Genomic DNA, 14,198 nt, shown 5'->3' with positions numbered 1-14,198 from the left:
ACGTCAACTGTTTCCTCCATTTCTATGTTTCATTTTTTTTTATGGATAATTGATTCACTTAACCATGCGTGTGTGCATGTGTGTGACAATTTACAAGAAGTGTGTGTAAGTGTGGCTTCTTTTCTTTTTCATGAGGTGCATGATCTATAATTAGATGCCCTACTCATTGTAGGTGGATAGTTTCTAATTAGATGTCCTACCCTCCTTCATGATGTGAAGTTATTGTTAACTCTGCTATCATTAGTTGCTTTTATATTCTAAATGTACATTTGAACTTAGATTTGCAACTCGTGCACAATTTTAGAGTGAAGGAGTCAACCCAGACTCATACCAAGTCATAAATTTGGGGGGATGGATATGGATTGAGGTTTTACTTTTCTTTTCCACCATTGCCACCCACTACCACTAGTTGTCGCTTATTGTTGCCTCCACTACCTGCAGCCAGTGGCCTTTCCTTTGAACCGTCGGGACCCTTCTTGCTCCTCTACGTTGTTGCGCCACCAATTGCCAACCCCCTCCTCTCTCAACCTCCAATCGCCTTCTCTCTCTCTCTCTCTCTCTCTCTCTCTCTCTCTCTCTCTCTCTCTCTCTCACACACACACACACACACACATGGGTTATGGTGTGCCATTGGTCAAGTACGAACATCCTCATGCCAGCTTGAGATCGAGACTCGTAGGTTCATATGGATATCAACAACCAACCAGATATGCCGCCTATGCCACACGAAGACAGAAACGAAGATGTATTATATATGTCAATGCAAAGTGTATTACGAGATACGGGGTCGCTTCCACGGTCTATTCAGAGAAGGCTTCGGACCTCTCTTCAGAGTCAGCTTTCAAGGTCTTTGACTATTATCTACTTGAGTTACAGAGACACAGAGATAATTACCGAAGAGAGACATCCCAAAGATAGATTATTGATTTCTTCACACCAAACACCGGACAGATAAAGGAGCAGCCATCACTGCAAAGCTTAGCTCATACACACCCGCGATACTCTCATCGATCAAGCATTGGAGCTAGGGAGATCGAGACGCCCACGTTGAAGAGAGGAGCAAGAGAGGATCTTCACAACATCGACAAAGACTACAACAAAGGATTCCAACCATTCTCGCTCGACATCCAAAGTGTAGATAATGATGGATTCACCACCCACTATATCACCCTCTTGTTTTGGGCACCCACATATACCCCACACAATTCTAGATAGTACTTTGAGATTCATAGTATCTCTTTTGTACCCAAACATGGTATTAGATTCACCAGTTTGTAGCAGATTGGTCTCATAGGTCATTTTGGCCTTTCGAAAATGTTAATGTCATTTCATATGTGTGTGTGTGTGTTTCTCTCTCTTCCCTCCCTCTCCCTTCTCCCTTCTCTGTCTATGTCCCCCTCCCTCTCTCTCTCTCTCTCTCTCTCTCTCTCTCTCTCTCTCTCTCTCTCTCTCTCTCTCTCTCTCTCTCTCTCTCTCTCTCTCCCCCCCTCCCCCCCCCTTCTTTTATCAATTTCTCTCTCCTCCTCTCTCACACAGTTCGAGATCACCAGGCTCATCCGCCAGGGCTTGACTCGGCTAGACAGCAGGAGGACATGGATACAGCCAGCACAGGAGTTGGGCACGAAGATGGCTTTCTACAGAGAGCATCTTCTTTAGCTCACGGAGGACAGTTTTGTGACGAGACCCAGATACATGGACACCCACTTGTCTCATGGGATATGATGTGCTATTGGCCAGATACACACGTCTTCACACCAGTTGCGGATCGAGACTAGGAGATACAGCAGAGTACCAATAGAGGCCAGGACATGCCCCCTGTGTGACTTAGAGCCTGAGCCAGAGTTGCCCTACACATGCCACTGCCCCGTCTACTACGAGATACGCGGCCGCTTCCACTGCTTGTTCAGAGAGGGCTTCGGACCACTCTCCAGAGTCATGCGGTACGAGAATCAAAGATGATTGGGTTTGTGTTAGACAAGGGGAATTAGAACGTAGGAGTCCACCACCCAACCACCCACTATGTAGCATAGCCCCTAGCCCTTTGCCCTAGTTGCACTCTCTTTTCACACTGCCTAGCCCAACCTTGCCCTTGTCTACTCCGGCCTTGCCGGTGTCCTGACATTACTCCCCCCTTAAGAAGAGTTTTCGTCCTCGAAAACAAAAGTGGGGAACTTCTTCTTAAGAACACTAATGTTTTCCCAAGTAGCAACTTCCTCAGGTCGGTCTTTCCACTTGATTAAGGCTTGTTGACATACATGATGACGTGTACGCAACTCATGATAATCGAGAACACGTTCAGGTTCATGCGTTAAGGTAGGAGGTTCGATGAAATCAATCAAAATCTGTTGGTCAATGACATTGTCATCCCCATGTAACCGCTTAAGTAAACGGCTTACATGAAACACCGGATGAATACGAGAATGTGAAGGTAGCAATAATTTGTAGGCACGATCACCTACTCGCTTGAGTATTTTGAAAGGCCCACAATATTGGAGAGATAATTTAGGTGTTGGCCTAGTTTTCATAGTTTCTGAATGTTCTGGCACACGTAAAAATACTTCCTCCCCTTCTTCGAAGGTAACTTGCCGACGTTTCTCATCAGCATACTTCTTATACCGATCATGTGCTTGTCGGACATTTTGACGAGCAAGTTTCAGCAGATCCATGTGGTCTTGGAGAAAATCCTTAACCTGTTGGAGTTTTTCGGTTGCCAACCCCACCGTAACAGGTGACCTAGGTTGAAACCCATACATGAGCATGAAAGGACTAAATCCAGTTGTGACATGCTTAGCACTGTTGTAGGCAAACTCGAGAATAGGTAAGTATTCTTCCCAGTCTGACTGTTTTTTGCTAACGTATGCTCTTAGCATATCCTCTAGCACCTGGTTAACTCGTTCATTCTGACTATCTATTTCTGGATGATCGGTTGTACTGAGGTTCAGTTGTGTACCCAATCGTTTAAACACAGCTCTCCAAAAGTGAATGTTAAGCTTGGGATCACGGTCACTGACAATGTTACTTGGCAAACCATACAATTTGTATAGATTGTCCACAAATAACTTGGCTAGTTCTGGTGTTTTAACGGTTGATTTGGTTGGTATAAACTTACATAGTTTAGTCAATCGGTCTACGACCACCCATACCGAGTCATGACCTCGTACAGTGGTTGGTAAACCCACAATAAAGTCCATAGAGATGCTTTCCCATTTTCCATTGGGAATCTCCAAAGGATGTAAGAGTCCTCCTGCTTTCAGGCGCTCTGCTTTGTTAACTTGACATTTTTGGCAATTCAAGACATAAGCTTGAACAAAGCCATGTATACCTGGCCTGTAAAACTGTCATCGTACGAGAGCATAAGTTTTTCTACTACCCGGGTGCCCTACACTTGGACTATCATGACATTCATAAAGAATTTGGCGCTGAATGTCTGTGTCCATCGATACACAAACTCTCCCCTTATGGAGTAGGTACCCATTGTTGATGGTGAAATGCTTCCATCGTTGTAGTTCATCACTCGATAGAGGAGAACTGGGTTTGGAGGTTAATGTTACACTACCATCATTGGAGTGAGAAGGATCCCTGATTTGAACATGGCTCCACACTTTGGAATATGCTTCATCATGCTCATATTTGCCTTTGAGAGAATCCAAAAATTCACTACAAAGTTCCGTGAACAAGAGAGAATTGATCTCGGGCATACGATTTCGAGCGTCAACCACCACATTGTATCAACCTTTACGATATCTTAGCTTGGCGTCATATTCCTGAAGAATCTCGGCCCACCTGGCTTTCCAACCCTTCAAATCCGTTTGTTGTGTAAACCATTTGATGTTTTCATGGTCAAACACAATCTCAAACTGAGCACCATAGAGATAATACCGCCATGTTTTTAAGGCAGACACTATTGCATAGAGTTCGCGCTCATAAGCAGAGTAGTTCTGCTGAGCTGCATCAAGCTTCTTGCTTTCAAATGCAATCGGCCGTCCGTCTCGTTAACAGGACTGCTCCAATAGCACGATCACTAGCATCTGTTTCCAAAACGAATGGTTTCAAAGGATCGATAATAACCAGTATGGGAGCTGTAGCTAATGCATCCTTGAGCGTATCAAAACTGTGATGTTGAGCCGATCCCCACTGAAAAGCTTTGCCTTTGCCTTTTAGTTGATCCGTCCTGGGAACAACAATATTAGCATAGTTTTTAACGAACCTTCGGTAAAAACCTGCAAATCCCAAAAAAATATGTAAATCTTCCAAATTTTTAGGAGAAGGCCATTTTCGGATGGTATCCACTTTGGATTGATACATCTATAGCCCATTAGCTGAAATAACATGCCCTAAATAGTGAATTTCGTCTTTTAGAAAATCACACTTAGATTCCTTGGCATATAATTTGTTTGTTCGTAACAACTCAAACACCTACCTGAGATGTTGTAAGTGTTCTTCTTCAGAAGCACTATAGACTAGTATGTCATCGAGGAAAACAATGAAAATTTTTCCCAAGTACGGCTTCAAGACGCTATCCATAAGTGTCATGAATGTTGCGGGCACATTAGTTAACCCAAAGGGCATCACCAAGAACTCGTAGTGTCCAAACCGTGTTTGGAATGCAGTTTTGGGTATATCGGCAAGTCGAATACGGACTTGGTAATATCTTGACTGCAAGTCTATTTTCGTAAAAGTGCGAGCATGAGTGAGTTTATCAAACAACTCATCTACTCGGGGCAATGGGTATTTGTTCTTAACCGTAACCGCATTTAAGCCACGGTAGTCTACGCACATGCGCATACTGCCGTCTTTTTTCTTTACTAATAGGATAGGAGAGGCCCATGGTGAAGAACTGGGTTGTATATACCTTCTGCTAAGGTAGTCAGCAAGTTAACGTTCCACCTCAGCAGCTTCAGAATAACTCATACGATAAGGCGGTTTACTAACAGGTTTACAGCCTGCAGCCACGTCGATGCTATGTTGCACCGATCATGTCTACGATAATCCTGGTGGCAAATCATTAGGAAAAACATCTTGAAATTCCTTCAATAATTTCTGCACTCACTAGCAACGTTTGCTTGTTTAGAATTAACCATTGGTGGAAGAGATGAGAGAGAAGCATGCAGCGTTGAGGAATGTTCAACAGATTCAATGTTAGAAAGAAAATGAGACAGTGAGTAACACAAGAAAACTTGATCTATTTCATTATCAGAAACAAACTGCATAAACTCGTTTCAAATCAATGGTGATGAAGGTATATCCTTCTCTCCTAACAACAACACATGTGCGCCATGGGATTCAAACATCAAGTTATTGTGCTCATAGCTACGCTTCAGTGATGGTCCTAGGCTATGCAACCACTCCCTACCAAGAACCACATATGCCCTTTCCATGTTTATAACCTGAAAATCCAAGCATGTGGAGTAACCTTGTACTTCCAATGGAACAGCTCGGCATCGAGTATCCCAGATTTTGGTATCATGTCCATTCATCATTTGCTACCTTGTAGCGGTTGAGGCAATTTGAGTTTTTTCACCAATCCATAATTGATGAAATTGTGAGTAGCACCGTCATCTACCAAGATACGCACCTTGTGGCCTTGCAGAGATCTGTGCATACGTACTAGCTCATGTGGTCCAAAGGTTTGTTGCCACATGGAAGCTATGAGACAGCATTCATGTACCACCTCTGTGTGTGTTACTTCCACTGTAGAGAAGCGTGAAGAAGACTCAAGAGGTAGCAGTTGCACCGTGTGCACTGCTTTCTCCTTGCCATGAGCAGCAGATTTCCCCCTTGGGCCAATCCTTTTTGCCATGACCGCTTCCTAAACATTGAAAACATAATTTTTCTTTCTTAGCTTTATCAAAGTCCTCAGGGGAGAGAGAGGACCCCTGGACCCCTTGGGTTGTTTAGATGCATTTGAATTGGCAACTATAAATTTCCTTTTATTGTGCCCATACTGAGTGCGTGTATTACCATGTGTATTAGCAGGCACGTGACTATTATGTGCTTTCTTTTCATCTGGATCATCGTGAATATGTGCTTTCACTATGGCTTCCTCAAGTGTTTTAGGATCTTGGGTCTTGACGTACGTACTTCTTAAGCTCTGGTGTGTCAGACCTCGTACAAACCCCCGTACTTGTTGAAAGTTATCTAAGCCTTCCAATTTGAGGATAACATCCCGATAGTGAGAGATATATTCAAGCAATGATGGGTATTGGCGCATGGAACATATGTCCCAAGCCGTCCAATTCCGATCTACCTCATTTGTAGGCAAAAATTCTTTGCTAAACATAGCTTTAAAAGCTGCCCAACTCTGTGGTATGATGTTCTTCTCCTTGAGAGACAATCACCATTTGTAGGCCTTGCCTTCCAGAGTTAAGCTCGTTTGCAGAGCTTTGACTGCGTCCGGAGTACGCCGTAAGGCGTGAATTCCATCCCACTTGCTGAGAAAGATATTCAATGCATCCTTATTGCGGTCTCGGTCTTTTCCCTTAAAAATTGATGGTTTGGTGTTTTTCAACAATTCATCCACCTCTTTTGCAGTGAGACTATGCAACGTATCAACATTTGGGCCTTGCCCTAGATTAGAAGGGCCTTGTCCTTATGTAGCAACGTGCTCATGCATGTGCGTGTCAGCAGGACCCTTGGACTGTTGTTGCATTAATTGAATTACTAATGTGGATAGTTTAGTCACATTTGCATTTAAAGCTTTAAAATTTTCATCCATGACTGTCATGCGTGTCTGAAGTGCATGAAATTCTTGAATACAGAGCAATTCGTAAGTGTCATCACCTGTCGTAGCGTCGCAGGTACTCTCCTTGAGAGGATCCGGCCGTGGGCCATCATTGGCAGGATCAGGCGTACTTTGCTCAAAATCAAATGTCATATTGATATCCGAATCCATGGTGACACAGTGCAGTGCAAGGAGTAGTCAGAAAAATACATGAGATTGAGAGCACTCGCAAAGTGTAATTAGCCTTGCTAATTTCGTCAAAATCGATAGTATCTCGGTGGAAATCGATTCAAATTTTCCGTCGTATAGGGAATTCCGTAATTCCTTGGTAGCCGAATCAATTATACTTGCAATCGTTAATTGATTTTGAAAGGTAATTGTACTTTGAACTCCCGTCGGAATGGCTTTCTTAAATCTCTGAGTTTCTGCCGGTAATACGTAGAGAATTTGGCGCTCAAAGTTTGTGACAGCTGTGTCGAGATGCCGCACCTCTCCAGACCTTGCCGAATTCGCACATGAGGAAGGGGGTGGGGTACCCCAGTGTGGGTACCACCCCTTGTTGTTGAAAATAGGGTGTGGCCACTAACCCCCAAGGGGGTTGAGCGCCCGTGTAGTGGAAAAAAACAAGCACACAATGGCTATGGCCGCTCACAGCAGCGCGCGAGCAAGGAAACTGGCCATGGCGGCCACTGAGGTGAGCTAGGGGCTTTGGCCCAAGGTCGTGAAATGCTCCCCCGCCCGTCGCGCAGCCGTAGAGCCCACGAGGGGTGATTTTGATGCAAGTCCGCCTCGGCGGCTCCTCCTTGCAAGGGGGGTTACCCACGGACTGCCTGCCTCTCGTCTTGCTCACAGGAGAGGTGTTCCACGACTTGGTGACCCCGATATGCAACTTGCTCATGCAAGGTTGTGTGGCTCCCCTCCTCAACGGCTATGCCTTTCCCAAAAAAGAACCAAGCTCTTGATACCAATGTTAGACAAGGGGAACTAGAACCTAGGAGTCCACCACCCAACCACCCACTATATTGCATAGCCCCTGGCCCTTTGCCCTAGTTGGACTCCCTTTCCACACTGCCTAGCCCGGCCTTGCCCTTGTCTAGTCCGGCCTTGCCGGTGTCTTGACAGTTTGTTTCTGCTCGAGCTATGCAGACACAGAGAGAGCATGATGAGGGGAGAGGCCAGCCAATCTAAGAGACGGATCACAGACTTCTTTAGAGTCGTCACTGGACACCCGGAGGAGCTACTACCACAGGAGAGCTCGCCGCCTCACACCAGAGGCACACTGATCGACCGAGCGATCGAGCTAGGGAGATCCAGAAGCCCACGACTGCGGAGGACTACACAACATCGACAGAGGCTGCATCAGAGGATTTGGATCACTTTGGTTCGATACGCACGACGCCCGGTCAGGCTATTGACCATGGAGAAGATTGATGAGATCCTCCAGCGACCGATGCTGAATCTTTTGTGATCTGTGATTTAGCTATCCCACATAGCTTTTCACACCTAGCTGTTTCGGATTCCATAACATTTTATTATGTCATTTTATTTTATTTTGTCATTTTCATTACTCTGACTTTGTATCAGATCCACCACATTGTAACTTTCTGGTCTCATAGGTCATTCTGGCCTTCTGAAGACGTTAATATAGCATTTCATTTCACACTTTGCTAATGCACACACCAACTTTGTACTATATTCCTTCCCAAAACAATCACAACAAGACTTTTAGCAAGGACTTCCTCTTGGCTTACTACATTTGCAAAACTATTCATGGTGGTCACATCAATACCTCTTACTCTCCCCTCTATGGGACTCCCTCTCTCCACCCCTCCATCTCACATGAACAAGAGGCATGGTGGTGGATTACCTTATGGGGTCATTAGAGGCATCACACCTCATTACCAAATTATTTTCTCATATTAAACTAATCATTTAATGTGGGAGAATAAACGGGAACAAGGGTTAGGATATAGACATGTGCTTATAGATCTATCTCAATGTCATAAAAACTAATATCTAACCAACCCAAATGATTTTCTCATATTAAACTGATCACTTAATGTGGGAGAATAAACGAGAACAAGGGTTAAGATATTGAGACGTGCTTATAGATCTATCTCAACACTGGGCCAATGGTAAAGGGGCCCAAATGAGAGATAGTCTATCAAAGAGCAAGGCTAACCAATGGAGCATAAGACCTTAGGGTTAGCTTCATTGAAGACCTCCAATAGCTAGTGTAAAAGTCCTTTGACCTTAGGTAAGCTAGGGCTGAGCTTGAGGTGGGAACCCGGCCCAAGCTTAAGGTGCTTGATGATTGAGGTGCTTGATGATTGAGATGCTTGAGGTGCTTGTCATGCTTGAGATGCTAGGGTTGCACTTGAGGTGAGAACCCAGCCCAAGCTTAAAGTGCTTAAGGGCGAAGCTTGTGGTGGGAACTAGGCCTATGCATGAGGGGCTTGAGGTGTCAAAGGGTCAAAGTTCAATCCCTACAAGGAGGGAGCAAGCCCTACAAGAGGGGGGTTGAGAGAGAACACCCACACACTCACACAAGGCATGCATGTCACAAAGAAAGCAAAAGGGACACTTGTCAAGTTCCTCCTCATGGTGTGCTGAAGCCTATTAATTGGCCACCCAAGGGGTCCAATGATAATTTAGGAGATTTAATTAATCGATTTTTCATTTATCAAGTCCTCTCTCTCAAAGGGGAAAGGGGGACACTTGTCCCAAGGCTACCCGTGTTGCTTGGTATGACTCCTGCTTATGATTGACTAGGCCTGGAGGGGTCCAATGAGCTTCAAGCATGAGCTACGGGGGGGGGGGACTCGACCCAAGCAAGCTAAGGGGTTGCTTAGGGAGTATACTCACCCACACACACTCTCATTATGCAATGTGCAAAGTGCAAGAGCTCCCTCTCCTTCTCAAGCAAGTAGAGGTTGAGAGCCTACACCCAACACTCTTGGCTATGGACTGCAAATCCAACCAAGAGCCATGCTTTAATGCTTACGCTTTCCATCTTCATTACTATGCTATTATGAATGCTAGCAAGAAGAGTATGATAAGTGAGGAACTAATCCTTTCTCCTATGAAATGTTTCTTCTTCCTCTTCCCTACCCTCGTTCCCTGCTAGCTCTCTCCACCTTCGAAAGTGTTTGAGGTCTTGGGATAGTTAAAGCTTTCTTCAAGTTTATGTTATGCGTGTGGTGCATGAAGCTTTCCATCTTAATTGCATCACCTAGGTCACAAGGAACACAAAGATTGTATTGTAACAAGTCTCTCTTAATGGGAGAAATCATAATAAAAATGCATATTGGAGAGGGGACCGGCTCCACATAAATCCGGTCCTCAACTGTTGTCATGTTCTCTAAATTCTCTCTCTTGCAAAAGTATTGTTCATGCCAAGTTAACTAATTGCTATGATTATGTTGCTATCTTCAATTATGTTCACCAGTTATGCTCACAAAGTCATTTCTCAAAAGTACTCTCGTTAATTTCCGCTACTCTCAAGTTAAATATGCCAATTCCATTACATTGGTATCAGAGCATTTGGTTTCTCTTTTCTTGCTTAAGAAGAGAGGTCCTTAAGTAGCCTATAAATTGTTGATGTTGTTAATTATATTAGGGTACTTGGAACTGGGATCTATTATCTGGTTTGTTGAGCCCACTATGTGGGATATGGTGCACACCTCGGGAGCTTTGGACTTAATAATGGAGTCTTTTTAGACTTGCCAACGACTTTATTATTATTGAGCCATAAGAAGTCCGAAAGGAGTTAGCCCTCGGCAACTCTGCTATGTTAGACATATTCCTCTACTCACTATAATTAACCACTTCGAGCCATGGGTGTATATACTTAAGAGCCGATTTTCAAAGGCTAAGAGAAGTGGCAACTAAGGTTTTGAATTGCCAAAGCATACAGTAAGTACATACATAAATTTTGTTAACATGGCTGACAATAATCAAGAGAGTAGAATGAACATTGATAGCTTTGATTTTGCACATGAAGGTGCTAATGATGATGCTCCCATGTTTGTGAATTATCTCGTCACTAGGTTGCAGCAAGCTATGGGCAACCTTGCTTTGCAACCCGAAGTTACTCAACAACTTTGTGCTTATGGAATTTCCCTTCCTCTCCAAGAGGAGAGAGAGCTTAGGAGGCCTCTTGAAGAGACCCCCAAAAGAAGACTCTCTCCCATTCGAGAGCAGGAATCCAAAGATCAAGAAAGCAATGAAAGTTTAAGTTCCTCTAAAGATGTGGCTCCACGAAGACGACAGTCTAGACAATCGCCCACTCCTCCCAAGAGGAAAATATCAACACATAGTCCTTCTCCTCGTCACTCCGAAAGGGAAGAGAGGAAACAAAGGAAGAAAAGGGCTAGGAAGATGTCACCCTCTTCTCCTTCTTCTTCACCTTCCTCCTCTTCCGACAAAAGCTATGGCTATTCTCCTAGAGGATACAAGAGGGGAGGACATCGCAAATCATTCCCTGCATGGCGAAGGTCACAAAAGCTAAAGAAGTTCAAGGAGAGGGGAAAGAGTATCTCTTTTCTCACCTATGATGGCAGCTTTGGTGTTACCGACAAAGTGTTGGCCTTCATCCAACAATTTGATGCGGCCTTTGGAGACGAGGGCTTTACGGAGTCCTCCAAGCTACACCATGTAGCCATGGACTCTCAAAAATCAGCACGTCAATGGTGGGCTAGCCTAACGGCGAAGCCCCAAAGACATGGAAAACTCTACGAGTTTCCATCATGAAGCAATTCCTTGCAAGCGATGCAAAGGACAAAGTGCTTACCGAATGGTGTAGCTTGAAGATTCTCTCTTATGAATTTATCCACAAGTATGTAGACAAGTTCTGGGATTTACATCTCAAGGCTACTATCTGTACCATATACATGTGGTAGTGATGTGTGTGAACACACTAGGACCGCCGGGGCATTTTTTCCCTCTTTAGGAGGTTTTCCCCCCCGTGCATTGTATATATGCCCATCACTCTAGGGCTATCTATCTTTCCATTGCACACTAAGTAACACACTCTCTATTGTGTTCCTTGAGCTTCCTTCGTCTTCTCCAAGTTGTGTGTGTTTCTCTGCAACCCTAATTCCAACAATTGGTATCAGAGCAGGTCACGTCCTCCCGGGCTTAGTCGCCAGCTGCTCCAGCACACGCTTACTCACTTTCTCCGATTTCAGTGAGCTTTGGCGAGCGTTCATAGGTCGATAAAAATTTTGGGCGAGCTCGAAGAGTCCGGTCTGCTCAGAATTTTGATTTGGGCTCATTTCGGCCTCCGTTTCCACTACAAGCAGTACTGCACAGGCTATTTCGTCATTCTGTGCAGAATTTATGTCAGTGTCGTTTTCTGCATAACACGTACCTTATAGTCTTCTACGGTTTGTGCTATATAGCACAGGTTGTTCCCACTCCGTTTCTCCTATTTTCAGGCAGTTTCACATCAGGCAGTTTCAAATGGCAAAAATTATGTTCCTAATGCTTCTGCTGGCAGCACTTCGTCTGGCAATTCTGGTGATAAGGGCAAAAAGAAGATGCGTTGCCATTATTGTAAAGCCAATGATCACTTGATCAAGTCATGTCCTAAGTTGAAGGCCAAAGAGGCTAAGAAGAAAGAGGGTGGTTCCACTACAAATGCTGGTTCCACTACAAATGCAGCCATTGTTGAGTCTTTTGTGAAAGGAGACTGTGTTGCTGATGTTGATGCAGAATGGGCTTTTAGCGCAGAGTGCACTTACAATCCTGCTGTCCATGATGCATGCTTGTCAGTTGCTGCAGATTCACATGTGTGGTATTTCGACAGTGGTGCTACAAAGCACATTACCTCACATCGTGAATTGTTTACCTCTCTCGAGTCTGTCCCTCATGGGAATTCAGTCACTTGTGCCAACAACGCCTCTTATCCAGTTCAAGGAGTTGGAAAGATTGTGCTCACTACTGCTAATGGCAGTTCCTTCACACTTGTTGATGCACTTTATGTACCTGGGATCAAGAAGAATCTCTTGTCTGTATCCGCACTTGCTAGACTTGGACTTGTAGTCAAATTTGTGGATGACAGATGTACAGTTCATGATCTCAGTTTTGGTGATGAAATTGTTGCATCTGGCCTTTTGTGTCGTGGGCTGTATAAGCTCACTTTGTATGACAAGTGTGGATTTTTTTTTGCAAATGCTGTTGTAGATTCAAGGGCTATTTTAGATGCAAAACTTTGGCATGCACGTTTTGGTCATCTGAATTTTGCCAGTTTGCTGCGTTTGCAGAAATCTGATATGGTTGCTTCTTTGCCGCCTCTTGAAGCACCTGTCAAACATGTTTGTGAAGGCTGTATTTTGGGTAAAATGCAGCGTTCTAAGTTTCCAAAGGATGGTTCATTTCGGGCCACATGCAGGTTGCAGCTTGTGCATAGTGATGTTTGTGGGCCCATGCAAACTCCCTCCTTGGGCAATTACCTGTACTTCATGACTTTCATTGATGATTACTTTAGGCATGCATGGGTATTTCCGCTTAAAGCGAAGTCCGAAGTTTTTATGTGCTTCAAACAATTTCTGGCTATGGCTGAAAATGTCTCGAAATGTACTATGGGCACCCTCCGCTCCGATCGAGGGGGGGAGTATATGTCTCATGAATTTAATGCATTTCTGGCTAGTCGTGGGATAAAACACCAATGTAAAGTGCCTTATACACCTCAACAAAATGGTGTTGCTGAGAGGAAAAACAGGTCACTGACGGAAATGGCACGATGTATGGTCAAAAGTCAAGCTTTGCCGCATTCTTTTTGGCTTTGAGGCCATTATGTGTGCTACTTATGTACTTAACAGGTGCCCTACGAAAGCTTTGCAGTCTATTACTCCATATGAAGCATGGCATGATAGAAAACCTTCTATTGAGTACATGCGTGTTTTTAGCTGTTTGGCATATGCTTTGGTGCCACAAGTGCAGTGTAGAAAATTGGATGATAAGGCTGTCAAATGTATTTTTGTTGGTTATAGTGCTGAAAGCAAAGGTTACAGGTTGTATCATCCGCAAACAAAACGTATTATGGTTTCTCGGGATGTAGTGTTTGTGGAAGATTCTGTTCAGCCCTTGTTGTCATGTACTAGAGACAATAATGTAAGCTCATAGGACATTTATGACACTTTGTTGCCTCTTTTCAGTGGTGGAAATACGAATGTAAGTTCCAATGAGGAAAATGTACAGCCTATGGGGGTTTCTGAAAATGTTTTAGATCAGCTTATTACTGAGGGTTTCTGAAAATGTTTTAGATCAGCCTATTACTGATGCAGATGTACATGATGTACTTGATGAGGAAAGGGCTGAAAATGAGCAGGCTAGAGGTATGCCAAAATGGCTGGTGCACACTTTTCGTGACAGTAAATTGGATGCACCTTTGTCTAGTCGTACTCGTTCAGGCTCTCACCATGCATCTTATGCATCAGATTGTTATGCTTTGGCTGTGTCTAGCTTACATGAT

This window comes from Adiantum capillus-veneris, chromosome 20 (genome assembly GCF_014529385.1).
Source record: "Adiantum capillus-veneris isolate H3 chromosome 20, ASM1452938v2, whole genome shotgun sequence".
Lineage (NCBI taxonomy): Eukaryota > Viridiplantae > Streptophyta > Polypodiopsida > Polypodiales > Pteridaceae > Adiantum > Adiantum capillus-veneris.
This window is presented reverse-complemented; position numbering follows the sequence as displayed.